At 37.8% G+C, this 17,357-nt stretch overlaps 1 protein-coding gene across 12 annotated transcripts in view; it reads right to left on the bottom strand.

Moving 5' to 3' along the window:
• Window positions 1–17,357, bottom strand: part of adgrb2 (adhesion G protein-coupled receptor B2) — a 264,272-nt gene that overhangs the window by 189,287 nt on the left and 57,628 nt on the right. The window lies entirely within an intron of this gene.

The following is a 17,357-nucleotide window of genomic DNA, read 5'->3' as shown; positions in this document are numbered from 1 at the left end:
TATCCTGCCAAAAATAAATACACTTTATTTTCAAAAGAACACTTAACACTGGAACTGGTAAACAACAGTGGAAATAAAAACTACATTCAACCAAAAGAGCACAGATTATGAAGTCTGTACACTACATTGCCCTTCAATAATCATTAGATTTAGATAAGGAAGATGAGCACATCCGACTACCTCATGCAATAGTTCACACTACATGATTTTTTCCCTTATGACAGTCTTAGAAAGTCCAACGTTTTAAGATTGGACTTGCTATAATCGCAACCGATCATCCTGTAGTGTATGGTGTGTTCCGACTGATCGGGTCAAGTCGGTAAAACGTTGTGGCCGCTCCAATCTAAATCAAGCATATTCAACACGTTGGATTGTCTTGGCCGGTTTAACACTGCAGCGTGTGGGGTTTTTCCCGACTAGGAGTGAGAACTCAGCCTGTTGAATGTGACAGGTAGCCAATCAGAAAGTACGGATTCCATCCGCACTTTCGGAGGGGAAAGCACGGAGGCGAATCCCGGACATCGGAGATGATATGTGGAAACAATATTAATGTTTATTCAACATTTGGTGCAAAGAATATCCACTAAAATGACAAGGAGAGGAGTAAGAGCTCCTCTCCTTGTCAGGAGCGAAATTGGTACCGCAGTTGATTCCGGTAACTTTTCAGCTGTTCATTGTTAACGTGACATAAATAGGTTATAATGAAATTCATTCAGTCAGGACTTTACGCTGACACTAGCCACATGCATTGCAGGTAGATTGTAGTAAAACATTGATTTTAAAATTAGTGGACTTGTAGCGACTATTTTGTGCCCATTGTTGGACACCACATGGCACAACTGAACCCGTTATACCTACAATTTTTGTCAGCTAGTGTGTGGTCTCTCAGGTTTTGAAATGGGCCGACAACCGGCTGACTATTCCAAAATCGTGTAGCATGAACTGGGCATAACGCTAAGGAAATGAGGAAGGGACGGGTCAGTGGAGAGCACCGGAGTTGAGCTTTTTTTCATCCAGTGTCAACAATAGAAAGAGAAAAAGGCAGGAAGAAACGATAAAGTCGATAAATTAAAATGAGGTCGATAGTTTTCATTTCTCGTGCGATTAATTAATTTATTGTTTATCGCGACAGGCCTCGTGAAATCACACCCTTGCATTTCCTCAAATATCTTAAAGCAATATCATCAAAATGGAAAACATTGCTTGAACAACTTGTACAAGTTCAAATAAGAATCTACCTTCTTGAGCCATGAAGCTGTTCTAATAAGTTGTAGCCCTGCCCATTTCTAGTGGGGTGTCTTTTAATTTATTACTTCTTTCAAGCTGAAAGCAGCAACCAAGGTTACCAAATATGATATCTCTATGAAGAGACCTAATTACAGAACCTGTGAGCGTAGCTTTCAAGCTATTTCCCCCTCGTTCCTAATTAATGACACACACAGTGCTACCCAGAATTTTATATAAAGAATCTCCAGAATTGCAAACATAGTTCACAAGGTCTAGGTAACACGCAACAATGTCAAAAAGAGAGCACTGAAAGGCAACTGTGTTTCTGATGTAGGAGGGAGAAGTCATGGTTAAAAGTCCATTAAAGGCAGCCAAAAGCCAGAGAGATGAGGAGGAAGATTTAAAGGGAGCAGAGCATTAAAGGGACTGTAATTAAATAAACTATATAACAAATATATATATGTAGAAAATTTGCATCACTAACTGTAAAAAAATGAATCATCTCCTATCGGGTTTGAGGCATTGTACTGATGCTGACTCAGAGTGATGCATGAGCATAAAATGCTTTACAGTCATGTTCAAGGACAGCTTGTTGATGTAGAAGATGTGCATTATTCTGTCATGAAAAGGTCATGGGGAAGGTGTTTTAAATGAAAACTAGAACACACTGTATGTCTCTAAATGGGTTTGGTTGAAAAAAAGGAAAATAAATACTTTAAATGCATCTTTGAAATTGCATTTTAATTTAGGCTCTTTTTCTAATTTAAAAAGTTACTTTGGATATAATAGAGAGGGTTATAAAGAAAGAATCATACAGGCCAATGGACAAATTTAGGCTGTGTGGGCTCACCACTGGAGTTAAGGTAAACCAAGGATTTAAAAGTTATCGTATGAAAAAAATAACATTTTTCATCAAATTTTTCATCAAACATAACTTAAAGGAAGTATTGAGTCATTCACTGCAAATCAGTTACTCAATGCAAACTGCTGGGTTTCTTTATTCTGAAACGTTTAACTAGTTTGTATAATAATAATGCCGTATATTAAACTAAGTTTGATACGTAGGATCAACAGGAAAATAAGTACTTGGAATTGCATTGACTTTTTTTGTAAATTGCTTGAAATAGTCTACAAATTTAATTGGGAATAACTAAGTCAATGTTCACCAAGTCAATAATTTAAAATTGCCACTAAATTGGCATCTCTTGTAAAATACAACATAAGGATTTCATTTATCAATAAAATTGCAAATGCTTTAATTAAAGCAGAGACCTAATAAAAGAAAAATTGAAATAAAAAAATTTTCTAACTTAGCAAATAAATGAAGAAAAAAAACAAGAAAATAACCTAAATCCACACAAATATTAATATGTTTAAAACATGTTTAATAATTTTGAGAAAATATAAAAGTTTAGTTTCTCTTTTCCTGTCCTGTTTTAAATTCTTTGATGTAAAGACAACATCGAGGCCGACATATGCAACTGTTACAATCTGCATTTATTCAGCGCCTGTTTTTCTTCATTCCAGGGTCCTGACACTGTTTCGAGAAAGCTAACCCACTGCATGCTGTGAGCTATGCTCCAGAGCATCATGCTACTTTGTAAAACAAGTTCATACGGTATGGCATGACATCATACACCCACACTTCTCCACAGCTGGTGACACAGTTACTCACGTTGCAGTGTGTCACAAAAATGTTGTATCAAGCGATTCTGAGGGAATACGATGTGCTGATCTATATGACAAAATAGTTTCCTTGTTTATGGGCAATACATTGCACATCTAGGCTCAGTTTCATCTTATTCAACCTTTTTTATATATATACATATATATATATATATATATATATATTCAGTTCAGACCAAAAGTTTGGACACACAGTTGTGTCCAAACTTTTGGTCTGTACTGTACATCTACTGCACTAAAAGTCAGGGTGTTTTTCAACAGAGTTTAAACTTGAATACAGACTTAGCAGTGCATAGGCAAAAATGCATTTTATGGGTGAAAAAAGTCAGAGGCGTTAAGCAAATTGTTTTTGGGACAATGAACAATGAATATTCATAAAGGCACATACTGTGTAAGAATAGGTCCTAAAGGGCTGCCTTCATGAGGGCATTCTGTCCCACTTCGTTTCTAAAACAGCTCTTCACTTTGGGCATCCTTAAATATTCATCATCTTGGATGTCTGCTTTCCCCTCCTTCCACCTTGACATTAATGGCATTGCCAAGGATGGCAAGCTCTTTCTCTGTCTCTCTTTGCTTTGCATGTCTTTTAGGCTTTGGCTTCAATTTTTTAATTCACCAAGTTGAAAACATAATTTTTTACTATTATTATTATTATTATTGTTATTTATTTATTTGTTTCCCCACATGCTACATAAAATTTATGAAAGACAAAAAAGAGGCCTGGAAGCACAGCTTAAAGTATTATCCCACCACAGGGAGAAAAAACCCCCAACTCATTTATCTTTAAAATATTTGAAATTACCCTTATGGAAAGAACTCATTACTTTACATGAATGAATTGATAGTAAACGGCGTACGCACGTAAACTCCCATGTGAAACCCATTAAATAAAATCAACCGCTTATAACATGATGAGGTATTTCAGACAACTACTTAAACCACTTTAAACCATTGTAGCTCGTTCACCCAGCCACACTCAAACATTCATATACTTGTATGCAGATGGGTAGCATTTTACAGCCTTGCCACACACCACTGATATATTTTGGAGGAAATTGGAATCAAACTCAATAACCCCAGATACCAGAAAACTCATTTTTCCTCTGAGCCATAGCTATTAGAAATGATAGCCCTGGGATTATGAGGATTTGAGTCAATTCTTGCCACACAAAAGAGGATCTAAGATATGTATAAACATGATCCTTCTTCAGCACGCTTTGATGAAACTATGTAAATTACAAAACAGGGGCTGCAAACAATTCTTTAAATGGAAGATCATACGTTTTGACACTGCAGTTTTCTAGACAATAAATATTTATCCCAACAGGAAAGTATACATTGGGACATAAGCCTTCTCCGTTGACCGTCTGCCATTATATTATTTTAAAATAAAGATCTCCTAAAAAAAAAAAAAAAAAAAATTTAAAAAATTAAAATGGAGTGCTACACTCATTTGGACGGTTTTCCACATTTTTCCTCGTAAACAGATGTTTTATATGTGGCAACTGTACTGTGTAAAAAAAATAATAAATAAAAAATTTGAAAAATAAATCACTGGAGGAGAGATAAACACTAAATTAAATACATTTCACCTCTGGCATGGTTTCCAATTTTTCACATATTTTAAATTATACTATCCGAAACACATGCGTCACATGTGGAAAACATAGTAGTAATTAAAAGATTCCAAATTCAAATTTACCAGTGTGATCTGCGCATGGGAAAATTGCAGGGAAACAATTCAGAACGCCTCCCGTGAGATCAGTGTTTTAGCACTCGTGTTTCAAATTTAGGAATCAGCGCATAATAACATAGGAAACATGTTTTAGGTGTGGAAAATCATGGCGTGTAGTCACATGTGAAACACACCGGTTCATGTGACTACACACTATGATTTTCAATTATGTTGTGATGCTCGCTGGGAAAAATGTGCTTCAACTCTGGACACTGAAGTTTAAAATCATATGGAAACAAATATTAAGTCAAAAGTTAAGCCACAAATGTTGTAAATGTGGAGATCATACTGCGGAGATGAATACACCAGGGATATATGCCTCATGCAAGACATTTCCAACATGTGCATTTTTAGGCGATTCCAAGTTCCTTTCTTCATTGTTTAAATTGTAATGATGACCTCATTTTTCACAAAGTTGAATCTTTCGCCGGTCATATTTGTAAACAACTGTTTTTACAAAAAGTTGAATCCCAGCGTTTCTTCCCGATAGAACAACCACAAACTAACAATATATTGTTTTCCATGGCTATGGCCTATTTATGGAAGCGCCATAGTCTGGGTAGCCTACAGTTTAAAAGCTTACCCAGCTTCTGAAATGCCACAGCGGCATGCTGGGAAACCGCAAAGCGGGACACTTGCTATGACTGAATACTCGAATGCTTCCAGGTTGTGTTTAGGGATCTCACACTTCAGAGAAAGTAGATGCACTACTGAACTCCCACTGGAGCTTTTCCACTGTGTGCAGTGAAACTGAGGCTGACTCTACAAAAACAACTTGAAGTCAAACCTTGTTTATTATCCTTAATCTTGCTGATACTCAGGTTTGGCAATTCCGATTCAATTCAAAAATACTGCATTAATCCCAAAGGGAAATTAAACGTTGTAACGCATATTATCCAGGATGCTGATGACTGTGTGCAGGACGGATCTCCTGTTGTGTTCTCTATTAGAGCCACAAAGAAATCCACCAGCTCTCTGTACTCAGCTTCTTGTCCAATCTTGATACACCCACAGTGTATCAAGATCTGAGCATTTCAGCAACGGGCTTGGACTTGAAAAGACATAGGCTCATCTCATTCCACCATCTTTACTAATTGATCTCAAAAATGACACCTGCGGCAGCATCAGCAGGTTGAAAACGTGGCAAACAAAGCATAAAAAGTTTGATTCTTCAATATATTTGAAATCATACATATTTGTAACATCTGTATCTGTACCAACTACGCAAAAAATTAAAGGTATTAAGCATTAAACTTGAGTTTTAATTTACCACCTGTTTTACTCAGAAAACGAAATTGACTTACCACAAAAAGAGAAATAAATCCAACTAAATCACTAGATATATTTTTTTTAGAATTAAAGGATCAAAGTATTTTATCAGCATTTTATATAATAAAATAATGTTTTAACCCTCATGCATAACAGATCACATGAACCAAACCAATGCCTGGAAGAAAAAAAAAAACAGAAATCTGAAACCTGCATCAGATTAACTCAAATTTCAGTAGACTTGTAATACAAACATACACAGCATGTCTCTCTGCTAAAAATAGCTGATTGCAAACCAAACCGAACCAAAGCACCATACCAGGGACCTAAACAGTTTGGCAAGTTTACTCTTTAGCACTGTAACTACTCACCGTGCATGTCTGCTCTTCTCTCCCACGCATTGACTCTGACAAAGAATGGCACACTTGTCCTAAATTCAGTTCCATTAAAGCTACATGTACGAGCCACATGTACTGCTTGCCGAGTCGCCCCCTGCTGTCTGAAACACGTATCTTCAAACAACAGTGGCACCATGAAGAGAAAAAAAATAATTACTCCTTGTTGATTGTGTTGAAAGTAGATTTGGGATGAACATAAAAGTAACAACAGTCACGTTGTCATAAAAACTACAAACACGATTATTTTTCTTTTGAAGCAAACGGTGCTCAGCTCGACTTTAACATGCTGCAAATTATGGTCTGTCAGGTACTTGTGTTCAGTACTTTGTAGTGAACAGAACACAAATCGCACCAGTTGATTCAGTGCTATCCAAACATTTTCACATTTGAAATACTATAGTATCTAACATCCCTCAATTTTGGACAGTTTAATTGGATTTTTGTTGGCAGATCACACAAGAATCATATTTAAAAGTTTGCTCCATGACTCTCGAAGTGCAGGCAGAAATAACTGATGCCATGATAACGTCTAGGATTGTGAAATTCTGTCTACGGTTGTCAGTTTGATTCCAGGTTTTCCCACAACATGCTGATGTGTCCTTAGGCAATGGACTCTAAGTCATGTTGTGAATCAGCCAGTGTGGTAATGGGTGGATGTGACATGTAGCGTTAAAGTGCTTGGAATAGCTAGCTAGACTAGAAAGCATGATATAAACAGTATTAAGGAACTCTATAACAGCAGTGCAAATGCAACTGACAAGCTTTTTCCATGTTTTTTTTTTTTTTTATGCAAGTTTTATGTGAACCCATCAAACATACGGAAATATGTTTGCACTTTCAAGAACCACAATCCTACTGTCAACTGAGAAAAATGCTGGGGGCTGAAACAAATTGGACTTAGAAAGTGTTAACAAAAACTGTTTTTTTTTTTCTCTGAATAAAGACACTAATCAAAGTGAACTCTGTCATGTCAAATGAAGGATATGTGCTAATCAAATAAAAGCTACTTAGCTCCAAGAAAGAACTCCAGAGAATTAACGTAGGATAGAAAACGTTTCCTGAAATTTGACTTTATTGTCTATATTACATTTGGACATATGATCAATTATATCTAAATTCATCATTTGTAGTAAAAAAAAAAAAAAAAAAAAATTGAGATTAGAAAAATAAATTAATGCAAAAAAAAAATGCATCTCACTTCCTCTAAACATAATAGTGGCTGTATTAAGTAAATAAAATTTAAAACCTTCTTCACTTAATTGGGCAAGTCAAGTTCGTCAATAACAAAAATTAGTTTTGTTAACTTTCTGTTTATTGTTAGTATATGAGTTATTCTTATTTTCTTTAGAATTAGTCAAGTTGCAATTACCATTTATGTTTTATTAGGATTTATATGTGGTCATCTAATACAAGGTAGTTGTGAAGGAAAAAGAAAATAGCCTCTAGCCTCCAATAGATGAAAGCCACACACTCCGTATAGGTCCTTTATGGAAGCATGGCAATAAGTGAGACACTGTTGACAGAAGAAGTCCCATTTAAAAGTTGTCTCAAGCTATTAAAGGGACGGATTGATGGATCAGATTGGACAAAATTAAACTTTTACGCCTTATGCAAAACATTGTAAAACTTATGTGGAGGAAAACTAACATCCAAATACCCCATCCCTTCTCTGACACATTGTAGTGGCAACATCATGGACATTCAGATTTTTTTTGTTTATTTCTTTACCTGGGACTCTTAAAGGACAGCTGAAGTGTACTTAGAAATATAATTATCAAAAACCAAAAATTAATTTTTTCTTGTCTTATCTGTGCTGCCTTAACTACAATCTACATCTCAGTCCAAACATCTAAAAGCATTTCAGCTAGGAATGGCATTGCCATACGCTAGCAAATCCATGTAGAGCCACACTTGAAGCCAAACGTGTCCTTGCCAATTAAATGCTAACGGAGTGTTATCAAAAATGCAATCTGCATTCTTTTGCCAAACATTTTGAGTCTCTGCAACAAGTCATGAAACATTCCTCTCTCTCCATATAGCCTCTAGCTGAAGATTCTCAACTCTGCCCCCTCTCATCTTTAGTTTGAGAGCCTTAAGAGAGATCATCCTCCCTCAAAGTCAAACTTAATTTGTTTACTTAAATCCACACACATCCATGGCAACTCTGCTTTAAGTCTTTCATCTGGATAAGATCTTCTATCTGTAAACCAATATTAAAAAAAATAATGTGCTGCATCTGATTTAGCATGGCTGACATTTAGAAAGTAAGTCGTATGTCCTTTTATCAAATTTCACTCCACTGCTCCATGAAGCCTGTACTTTTTCACTTTGTCTTATCGGTTATTCACAAATGGCAGATGAGCTGAGTGGATCTCATGCTGTGAAAAGAGACAACAGCTATAAACCCCTTGATCACAGAAAAAGGCTTTCTCTTTTGTCTCTGAGTAACTGCGCATGTGACATTCCCTCGCATCGCGTCACACCCATGAACCCCCTCCATGCACTCGAGTCCTTTTAACATGTGGCGCATGTGGAGACGGGAGAACAAAGTGCAAGTCATCAAAGAGTGTGATGAGAGTAAGCAAGAGATTCAGTAAGTTAGGAGGGAAAGTGGGTTAAGAAACTGCTTGAGGAATTCAAGGGGATGTTAGACATTTTTGGAGATTCATGTGGATTAAGAAATGCAATTGTAAAAGACTGAAATGAAGAATCACGACTCTCCGTCAAATCTCCATCACTCTCCCTTTCAGATTTCTGATTAGATTAATGATTTTAATCTCTTGTTTCCTAAGAAAGTCAATGACCTTGGATGGAAAAAAGCTTGAATAGTGACTACAGTCGTTGACTTTGTGAACTACTTTAGTCATTTCTGTAATTTATAAGTAGCACACACCAGACACTGGTCTGCTTCAAACAAACCAATCATGCATGTGTGAATAAACTCGAGCGAACCCTGGTGCACACCGAGCAACCAGACTTAGATCCACTTTTTGAGGTGATCTCAGTCTGTTTCCAAATTAACTGTGGTGTGGTTCACCTCTTGTATGAATACAGACCGCCATCAGTATACATCTTTTAGGACTTCACAAGACATGGTTGCTAGGGATTATGGTAAAAATTAGTCCCAGCCCCATTATTTCTGTCCCATAGCAGCAAAGATTATGATTCACATGACTTTGTTTCCAAATTACTGTCTGCTTGCAAAAAAGAACAATCTGATAGCAAGCTGTACCAAACGAACAAAAAAAAATGTTGCATTTGGTCTGGAACAAACAAGCCGATCAAAAGAGTTTCCTGGTGTGAATACACTGTTAGTGTTCATTGTTCTGCAGGTTATTTCATGTTTCTGTGATGTCATTGATCTAATCGCTTCAGTTCCTAGAAACTGCTCCCAAATCAGCTGGCAATCATGTTGTAGATTGTTTCTACCTGTTTTCCTAACTGTTTCCACAAACGCATCACCACAATATGTAAGCTTCTTGGTCTCTTTGTTTCTCTGCTGGATCCCACTGTTGCTGTGGCCCTGGTACGTGTTTCTCTTACATGTTCAGTTACATCACTATGTAAAATCTCCATCTTGCACCTGCCTCTGCTCTGGCACTGTGTGAGCACACACCAACTATGACACCAAATATGACAGAAAAATCCAGACAGACAAAGAAACTATCACACGTTTTGAGTATTTTCGGTAGGAGGAGGAAGAAGAAAGTCTAGCTGAATGTTTTCACAGAGCATTCAGTCGCTGCGCCAGACTTTTTCCTGGCAGCCCCCTAGCCCAAGCCTCAGCTCCAGCAGCCCCAGCAGTCTCACTCTCGCGTCTCTCTCTGGAGGGTTTGGTCACTGATGCCTTCACTCTGCCTGAGCCTGTGTGTCTCCTCCGAGAACCAGAGTTCACTTTTGTCCCCTCTGAGCCCACTCCTTGCCGCCTCTGAGGAGGGCTCTCAAGATCCTGCCTAGGCTCCTTACTATCTCTGGTGCGGGTTCCTCTGAGCCAAACTCCAGAGCCCGTACACAGGCTCTTGCGGCCACACAGTCGGCCTCCAGACAAGCTCGTCTCTGTGCTCTCCCTACCATCAAGCCAACTGCCAGAACAGTCGTTTTGATTTTCTGGTAAATTTGCTTCGAAGATCACTTTCAGATAGACAATTTTTTTTTTTTTATTGTTTTCTTCATTTAAAAATTCTCTCAGTGTAATGATGAACTTTAAATAGTTGGGAAACAACTTTATAACCCTGCCCCGATTGAAAGGCAACAAGCGTCACCTCAATCTTGATATTTCTTCCTTTTCATTGTGTTCACAGTCACTTTAATAGTCAAGATGAACAAACTGTGAAAAATCTAATTTTTAAAAAGGTGGTTACAGTTGCTGAAGGTCATATAATCAAGAACCGTTGAACCTGACCAAATTGTAAACGGTGCAAATTAGCTGATCATTTTTGGTGCACCTGTAAATTGATCTGTGTTGTGGCACTTTATTTCTGTAAAACATAAGCAGCCATTTGGATTCAAATAATGCAGTTAGATGTAAAACAATAGCCACGCATCAACTTTATTACAAAGGAAATTCCAAACAAAGAATAAAATGCACAGTTGATATTATGTAGTTCTGTAATTTCCCACCATTATTCACAAAACTATAGCTCCAACAGAACGTTTCCCAAATCTGCAGTTTTTTTCTTCTTCATTGCTGCTCATTCTTCAGAGAAACCCATTGCTTGCAGGACTACGAGATCATTGTCATTCTGCTCCAAACGTTGACGCATGTGCTCCTGGTGCAGCTCAAGATTAAACTCACAAGTTTTGCTCCTCCGCACCTCTGCGCTCAGCTGTCTGATAGAAGACGGCATGTCTGCCGGTAAACAGCAATTGTTGAAATGTTTTTTGGAGTTTGACATAATTCACGAGCCAGTCAACGAATATACAGTAGTCTGTTGTCAATCAAATCCCTTCCGTACAATATGCAGCTTGACGTGGCTTGCACAACCCTCGAGGTGAGTATGAAAAACGAGGACGAGTCACGCAACATCTCCTAATAGAGACAAATCTGGCTGGGCTGAACTGGGGCAGAACCATTTAAATCTGCCTTACTAGAGAAGTGGTTTTTGAAATCAATCAAATATATTTAAATTGTTTCAAAAAGCAAAAGTTCTCACTAGATAAACTTTAGAAGATAGTCAAAAGTTTATTTGGTACCTTTCAATGTGCACCACTAAGTTACTAATAACTAGTAAATTCATAAGTGCTGCAATTGTTGTTTTGTTTTTTTGTTTTTTTCAAAAACATGCACATAATTAAATTTACCGTTCTTCTAGTAAATTACAAATTCATTCATTAGGATCATGCAAGATCAGAACTGGTATTTCTCAAGCTGGCATCCTTTAAGGCAAATTACAAATCAATAACTGTAATACCGAGGAGTTATATTATAATATTTTTCAAATTTCAGGACATGATGTCATAGAGTAAGATCCTGAAACGACTTATTTGTCTTACTATTGTTTTCTCTATCTAAGTGAACACTTGTTTTTACTCACAAATCAATTTTGAAATCGATCACGATATCCCAAAGTGGGGCGCATGAAGTTGTTCAGGATGCTTTTGTGTGCTGAACCATCATGTGTTCTTTTCACTGGCTGCAAGAGGCTGAGCACAACTGCTGAAAAACAGCATCACACCATAATCCCCTCTGCACTAAACATTACACTTCACAGTCAGTGAAGTATCATTTCCCCAGAAACATCTAAAACTGGAGTGCATCCCACTTGGTGATTTAGAGTTTGGATGCAGTTGCTTAGCCATGGAAACCCGCTCCATAAAGCACTATAAGCACTGCTAATCTGACGGCTAATCTGAAGTTCAGATGAAGTCTGAAGGTTAACTCTGCAGAAAGTTTTTGACTGCTTTATATATTTAAACTCTATGCGCTCTAACACAGTGCATAGGCTGTACAGAACGTTCTGGATATCCTGTCATCAATGGGTGAGTCTCACCAGCAGAAGGGCTAGCCGGCCAGCGGGGATGGACATGAAGTGGTGCGGCCAGAGATAAAAGGTGGTTGCAGAGCCCTTATCAAGGGGCAGATTAAAACAATTACACCACTGCTGCCTTTTTCCTGCTTATCTTTTGGATAGGTTAATTATAGCTACAAATACACAAGAGGCATACATAACTGCAATACTCAGCTTTTGTTTTTGACTGGCTTCATAGATACCTCTTAGACTCACTACATCAGACAGATGCATTTTCGATGCTGGCAACTGCCGGCCTTTTGTGCAGATTAAGAAAAAGTGGATGTACTGCAATACTACTGAGATGGAAACTCAAAATAAGTTTCTAAAATCTCCAAGATAACTATTGCTCTTTCCATATATCACCGGGCTACGTGTTTATGAAATTTCATCTCAATGATGATCAAAATGATACAAAAAAAGTTTCTTTCTTAGATTTTGTTTTAAACTAGTGCTCTTCAAACAGGGCAAAGACACAAACCGCTCATTACTATGGATTACTGGCTGCTGTAAAAATAAATCATTTTTAAATACCAAATCCAAAAGTATAGAAATTTTCTAGATCCATTAAGTTTTCAGGGTCTTGTCAATTTTCATTCATTTTGTGCTGGAATGATTGCGTAAGACAATCCACTTCAGTGTATGAAATGATTGCAGCAAATTTACAAAGAAAAAAGAAATCAATTAGCAATCTTTATACATGAATTTGTTTACACAAAGCAAAATGTTTTTCCAATAAAAACCAATCAAGTAACATTTAATAGAATTATTTGCATGTACGCATAGTTTTTAAACCGCACTGGAATTGAACATTTATTTAATGTAATCAAAACCTGGCTTTCCATGATTAAAAATAAAAATGCTACAGCACTGAAGTCATTGGTTAATTCACGTGGATGGGTAAACGGTTGTTGGAACTAATCATAGGCAAACCAACAGAGTAGAAATGTTTTTCTGTTGCTGCAAATTGACGCTTTTTTTCTTTCTTCCCTTTTCTTTCTCTGTATAGTGCAGGCGATGTTTTTGGCTTGCTAAAGATTTGTAAAACCCTTTAATTTATTCCTTTTCTATTGCGAGGGAAAACTTTCATGCTAAAAGAATTGCTGCAGTTATCCAACAGTGAAAGTGAAAGTGAAGTATTTTTCCTCCCTTTTCTTCCTCCCCCAGTCTGTGTAGTCAGAAGATTAACTTAGATTCTCATCCTGCCTTGTTTATTGCAGTTCCAGTTTAAACTTATTGTAATTGCTCTGACTATAGACTCTTCTTCCTCACACCAAGATTGGACAAATGGCAAGTTTCTTCAAATAATTTCCTGACTTAAGATCAACACACATCTGCCTTGCTCTTGTCTTTGAACGATGCATGGCAATTTTGCCCATATGAATAGATGAAGGTGCAATCCTGTAAAGGCTTGCGGCATGTGAAGGAAGAAAAGCAGACACTCTTGATCTTGATCTTAACAGTATTGTATTGACAATGTTTTAGATTGTACTAGATAGAATCTTCACGGATTTAAACCACTTAAATAAATCTTTTCTCTCACATCTCCTCTTGTCCTTCCTATTTTGAAAAGCTGCTAAGGGCAATCAGTTGAAAGTTCCACGGCAGAGTGTCTTTTACATTGAGTGTGATGGATGGATGGATGGATGGATGGATGGATGGATGGATGGATGGATGGATGGATGGATGGATGGATGGATGGATGGATGGATGGATGGATGGAGGGAGGGAGAGCAGTAGGCAGGTGGGTAGATAGACAGATACAGAGGGATACAAGTCTGTTCTATTGTAAAGCAAACTATCCTCCTCTAGGGCATGTAAGACATGTTTGGCAAGAGCAAAAGGTTTATCTAACTGACCTGCCTGGCTGTAAATAAATTATTCTAATACACAGAGTGCTAAGCAGGCACTTATTTGCCAAGGCCACACTGAGTGCAGCTAATACTGTTAATGGCTGTCGGAGGATAGTGGGAAAAAAAACATGTAGACTAGCGCAGCAGTTTAGCCATGCCAACTTAAAAATTACATAGGAATCTAATGTAATAATCAGCTTTAGTGTTGCAAGACCCTATGTCGTGGAATATAGTTGGTGTTCAGGATACTTATTCCATTAGCTCTATTCAGCCCAGGTTTGCTCTCAGCCTGCTTTGCAAGAGTTTCCATTACTAGTTTTTCTAGCTTTGATGTGCATGTGTGGAAAGAGTGGTTACTACCGACGTGGCGTAGGGAAAAGTTCATAAAACCCAAAGGCGACTAAAATAATATTTGGAGCCACAGTGGAAAAAATTAAAACCAAACAATAATTTCACTATCTACTGTAACAACAAAATCAGCTGTGCAGAATCACATCTATTTTCCCCAGAGCATACAAAACACCACCACCATGACACGGTTTACATGGTCACAGTTTATAGACCAGCCAACTCTGACGGCTTGACGTGGCTTCAAGCCAAAACGTCAACGGTTAGTTCCTCAATAGAAACACAACAGGGTCCATGTGGAGTAGAGTGAGGAAGAGCCGAGTAGAGCCTCGCTGAGCAGCTAGAGTCAATGGTAAAGGAGCATAAAAGCTAAAAAAAAAGATTAGGCCTTACAATTACGCAGAAAATCATAGAAACATTCAATAAGCACAACTTCAGTTGAAAAAGTTTTGCCAACTTGAATTATCTAAATATTTCTTGTTATGGGGAACACTTTTAATTGGCAGTAAGTGTAGTCTTGATGTGGGTGGCTTCAACTGATTAACTAGATTGTGTGAAGTTAAAATGAAACACACACACATATGGAAGTGCTTATTAACCTCTTAAATCGATTTAGAAGATCCATTTATCTGAAGCTACAGTACTTAGAAGTGCAGAGGGGTTCATAAAGAAGTATACAGTTGCGTAATGTGGTAGATAAGAGCTTGAATATCACTTCGAGGTGATTAAATCAAAGACCTTCTGCAGAGCTTACGCTTCACAAACAGAAAAAAAAAGAATTAAACTATAAATCCAAACTAGCAGCTAATGGACACTTTTCTGTGTAAAACTGTCATGTCACGGCACACAAATGAGACATTTGTGATTTATGATGCAATTTTGTGCTTTCAGGCACATTCATAAAAAACACACAAAAAAAGGCACGATGTGTGCTGTTGCAGAGAAGTTGATCACGAGTACAGGTGATGATACCGTGTGATTTTATTTCAGGACAAATTTCCTTCAAATTTTGGAACCGTGGCTGGTGTGCTCCATTCATTATCATTTCACCAGCATGTAAACTGTTGTAAAGTGGTGACAAAAGAGCTTGTTTCTTTTACAGGAGAGCTTTTGCTCGGTGGTAGAATCACCTGGGGCATCGCTGGTGGAGCAGACGGTAAGTTCATTAGTGTTAGTGGTGAAATCAAGCTTTTTTTTAATGGTCTGATAATTTAGTCTGTCTTGACTTCTACTATCAAGCTAAAGAGAGAAGTGAATGTTTAATAGCTGGCTTAAAGTAGTTTTAATATTTTAACAAACAAGTCATTTAGTTGAAAAGAAACACATTATAGCAATAATCCTAAGACAATTTGTTTTGGCAAGGATGGCTAGAGTTTACTGTTGTGCTCACAAGCAATCACAAAAAGCTATTCCTCAGTCCTGTCTTTGCAAAAAAAAAAAAAAAAAACTAAAATGTGCTTTAGATGTATTCTAATTGCTGACACAAGCAGCAGACATGATCAAGTTAACTTTAAAAATCACGGTGGTAACATGCTAATGTTTCCCTGGCCGTTTTGCATTTAACTCCTGGTTCTCAGGCCAGCAGAGGTCACTAAACTGGCCTGAGATTTGGTTTCAAATTCCACCTATACCTTGAGCAGGCCAGGAATCCATCCGTTTTCTTTTCCCTCTTAATCCTTCACATAGAATCTCAGCAGAACTGGTGCTTATCTTCAGCATACATGGGCACATTCTTAAAAGGTTGTCAGTCCATTAGAGGGAAAACACTGAGATGCATGAGACAAATAACTAACGATGTCCCAATCCAGATTTCGTTTTGTCCAATATACCGATCTAAGTCACTTAGATGATGCTTTAATATTTTATCCCTGCAGGTGATCTCGATGTGGATCAGTGTGCCTAAGTGGAAGGCTAATGCTAGCATGTTCACTGCCTGTTTTGAAATGATTTGCTGATAATTTGGCATGTTTCAACTTGGTTTCAGTAAAAAAAAAAAAAAGTGCTAGCAAAACATACAGAAAAAAAGTTGTCATGCTTTATAAGATTAAAACATTAAATTACGCACCACAAAATTCAGCGAATAAGGTTTCGGCTGCATTATCTTTCGACCAGCTGGATATAAACAGATGCTGTAGCATATCTCAGCAGCTGACCTTACAAACCCCAACACGCTCACTCATGCATCTTCACACCCTTAACCCCTCTGTCATGGAGGGCAGGAAAAAAAAAACTAAATGTCACCATCTGTTGACTGTTGGGACAGAATTTGATGTTCCATACATGCACACACAGTCATTTTAAACTGGATTCAACGTGAGGTAGATTGAATCTATTTCTGCACATGTGGGCACACATACACCCAAGTATGTGTGTTTGTGCAAGAGCAAGAGGAGGAGAAAGATATGGAAAGGTTTCCATAAAGCAGCAGTGGACCTGGAGGGAATCTGGGTTTCACTGTGACCTTGAGAATCCCAGTCTGAAAAATAAGGTACTCGTCCCTGCACAACGAGTTCCTACCAGCAAACTGGCTTTCACCGTCTCCCTCACTCTCTCTCTTGTTTTCCTCTTCAGTAAAGCAAAGATGCATGGTAGAGCAAGAAGCATACATAATAACAGTATACGGGTTGTAGAAACTCGTGGCTCTCTGGCAATATTTAGCCAAATCCTGTATTTGCCCCTAACCTGAGATATTGCATGTGCATCCAAGGGAGTACGGTGACCAAGTTGTTCTGTGAATTAGAGGAAGGTCTAAAGGGCAAAGCTCACTTGATGCACATGAAAAAAAGCACACCAATATGATTTTCAACCCTTATTGGTGGCACCTAGTTGGAGC

Source organism: Xiphophorus hellerii, chromosome 13, assembly GCF_003331165.1.
Source record: "Xiphophorus hellerii strain 12219 chromosome 13, Xiphophorus_hellerii-4.1, whole genome shotgun sequence".
NCBI lineage: Eukaryota > Metazoa > Chordata > Actinopteri > Cyprinodontiformes > Poeciliidae > Xiphophorus > Xiphophorus hellerii.
This window is presented reverse-complemented; position numbering and strand designations above follow the sequence as displayed.